The following is a 3537-nucleotide window of genomic DNA, read 5'->3' as shown; positions in this document are numbered from 1 at the left end:
ATTTTTTTAATCTTTTTTCAAAGATTTTATTCATTTATTTGACAGAGAGAGAGACAGTGAGAGAGGGAACACAAGCAGGGGTGTGAGAGAGGGCAAAGCAGGCTTCCTGCTGAGCAGGGAGCCCGATGCAGGACTCAATCCCAGGACTCTGGGATCAGGACCTGAGCAGAAGGCAGAGGCTTAATGACTGAGCCACCCAGGAGCCCCAAGATTCTATTATTTTTTTAAGTAATCTCCACACTTGGTGTGGGACTCAAACTCACAACTCTGAGATCAAGAATTTCAGTCTCTACCCACTGAGCCAGGCAGGAGTCGCTTGACTTTTTTTTTTTTTTTAAACTGGTTATTAAGTAAGTGTGCCTGATTCCTTCTTTAATTGAGTTGAATAAAATCTCTAACACGTTTATTTGATATCTCTGTGAAAATCACCTTACTCTTCTTCTAAGACTTAATTCTTTTTATTAAATATTATTTTGCTGAGATAGATCTATATTACGTATGGCTATGGTTGGTTCCTGTTGACTCTGGATACACTTCAGAGTATTTATCCCTATTTTTAAAGACCCAAGGGTTTGACACATGGGCTAACTTTATTATAAACACAAAGTAAATGGCGGTATTTGAAAAAAAAAAAAAATTCACCTAGGACTGCCTTTGTTGCTCAGGTCATTGCTGCCTCCCCAAAACTTTCCTCAGCGCCCCTTTTACCTCTTTATTCCTTAAGGTGTATATGAGTGGGTTGAGCATGGGCGTTACCAGGTTGTAGAAGAGGGTGAGGAACTTGCCTTGGTCCTGGGAAGAGCTGTTTCCGGGCTGCATGTACATGTAGATGATGCTCCCGTAGAACAAGGAGACCACGGTGAGGTGCGAGCTGCAGGTGTTGAATGCCTTGCGGCGCCCGGCCGCGGACTTGATCTTCAGCACCGCGGCGGCGATGTAGCCGTAGGAGACGAGAATAAGAGTGAGGGGCAGGAGGACGATGAGAATGGCGAAGGTGAAGGCCAGCATCTCCACTGCGCGGGCGTCCACACAAGCCATCTTGATCAGCGCTGGCATTTCGCAGAGGAAGTGGTTGATCCGGCGCCGGCCACATCTGGAAAGAGTCATTGTGAGCGGGGACATGACGATGGCATTGACCAGTCCGCTCCCCCAGGCCACAGCCACCAGTCGTAAGCACAACTGGGGGTGCATGATGACCAGATAGTGCAGGGGCCTGCAGACGGCCGCGTAGCGATCGTAGGCCATCACGGCCAGGAGGATGCACTCCACGCTCCCCACAGAAAGGAAGGAGAAAAGCTGGACCACACAGCCGGCATAGCTGATGGTCTTGTCAGGGCCCCAGAGGTTCACCAGCATCTGTGGGATGCAGCTGGTACTGAAGCACAGATCTAGAAAAGAGAGGTTGGCCAGAAAGAAGTACATTGGGGTGTGGAGTCGAGTGTCCAGGATGCACACGAGGATGATGGATGAATTTCCCAGCACGGCCACGGAGTAGAGGATGAAATTCACTATGAAGAGCACCAGCTCCAGCTTGGGGCGGTCTGAGAAGCCCACCAAGATAAAACCGTACTCTGAGCTGTCGTTGGATTTTTCCATGGTCTTCCTTTCACATCGTCTGTGTGCCTGGTAAGAATATAATGAATACCTGATCTGTATTTTCTGAGAACCAGTGAATGCCGGGAAGTTTAAGGAACGGATAAGCCCTCAAGTCTGGCAACCCATCTTACATGAGGCGAGCGTCTGCCTAGCCGTTTAAGTTCTTCATCCTTTGTTCAAACATGTAACACAAACTACTTCAGTGATGGAAAATTCCAATTTACAATCATCATCCTTTTGCTAAGTAGGAATTTTCTTCCTCATTCATAAGACAAAGTATTTCAACTTTATTGAATATACATCGTATCTAATCTCTCTTCCTGTGACAGCCATTTAAATATTTTAAGCTAAAAAAAAAAACCCTAAATTTTCTTTAGGCCAAGATGTTTAATTTCCTGCAATGATTCTTCCTATAACAAGGTTATCAAGTCTGTTTTTACCTTATAACCATCTTCCACATACCCTTAATGTCGACAATGACCTTCTGGAACTGTGACAACCAGGGCTGAGTTCAGTATGTGCTTTGAATAACACAAAGTACAGGGAACCTACTGCCTATCACGACCTGGATATTATATTCTTTGTTTTTTTCCCCCAAAGATTTATTTATTTGAGAGAAAGCACATGCAGGGGGAAAGGCAGAGCGAGAAGCACATTCCCCACTGAGGGCAGAGCCCAATGAAGGGCTTGAAATCCAGGACCCTGAGATCATGACCTGAGCTGAAGTCAGACACTCAACCAACTAAGCGACCCAGGCACCCTTGAATATTATATTCTTATCAAGGTGCTATCAGTCTCAGTTACTTCATAGTGTCGATGTTACCTTTGTACTTAGGTTATAACTGGATCTACTAAATATTTACTTATCCTATGAAGTACTGTCAAATCTGATCTCTTTCATTGACTTTTCTGAAACAAAAAAAGTCTTCCGTAGCATAGAATACCAGGACATTCCGGGAAGATATTTTGTCAAGTAATAAAATGGCAACTTTGGATATATTTGTCTTCTGGTAGTTTTGTAGGAACATTGAGACAAGCAATTAGCTTGCAGGAGAAAGGTGCATAGCAATAGGGATGAGTGGAGAGGGAAGGAAGGACACTGTGGTACCTAGAGTAATTTTTTAAAAAGTGCACTGGAAAAGATTGACTCTGATATGGCTAAGAATAAAGAGAGCTGGATTCATAAAAGACAGACTCATAATTGGAATAGAGGATACTAGGATAATAGTGACCTAACAAAGGAAGTGAGACAAATATGAAAATGGCAGAACAGCAGAAGGAAGGAAATATATGTCATTCAGATCCTTTGTCATGTTGATTCTTTAATAATAGAAGCAAGAAAAAAAGTCTAAACTTATTAAGTGTACATGATAAAATGTCTACTCTGCTGTGTGATCTAGAGAATCCTGGGCTGCTTCAATTAATAGCATATTCAACTAGTAAGCTGGGAAAAAATAAAGACAGAGTAGAACACAGATTGTTGTAATGAATATTTTAATTTTCAAATAAAATACTGATCTTTGGTGAAAACTTCTCAGCTTCAAAGTTATAGTAAATTTATTTCCCACAGTCAAATACATTGTACCAAAGTAAAAGAAAGTTTTTTTAATTTTCTCTAATCATTGAGGCTTACCTGGTTTTAATCTCCCAAGTAATTTAGGGAGAACACATAGTAATGTTTTTTCTGCAGGTTGGGATTTGTTACCCGGATTTTATGGAAGACTGTGCAATTAATATAAATTAGAAATAGATGTGAGACAAATGCACCAGAAATGATATAGATGTAGTTACCAAGATCTCAACTTGTCCAGAAAGGGGATGACATCAAGCCCTGAACTGGCTTCATGCATTAAATTTTAGTTTCTTCCAGAAGCACTGTGAAAGCTGTGTGATTTTTCCAATGATTTGACTAAAATGATAGGGTCATGATATATCCCCACC

General features: G+C 42.0%; 1 pseudogene across 1 annotated transcript; it reads right to left on the bottom strand.

Moving 5' to 3' along the window:
* Positions 1-666: 666 nt before the first annotated feature.
* LOC309865353 (putative olfactory receptor 2W6 pseudogene) lies at positions 667-2548 on the bottom strand (annotated as a pseudogene). The gene has a single exon. The product of its transcript is annotated as a putative olfactory receptor 2W6 pseudogene (transcript).
* Positions 2549-3537: the final 989 nt, after the last annotated feature.

This window comes from Mustela nivalis (assembly GCF_964662115.1).
Source record: "Mustela nivalis genome assembly, chromosome: 5".
In the NCBI taxonomy this organism is placed as follows: Eukaryota; Metazoa; Chordata; class Mammalia; order Carnivora; family Mustelidae; genus Mustela; species Mustela nivalis.
This window is presented reverse-complemented; position numbering and strand designations above follow the sequence as displayed.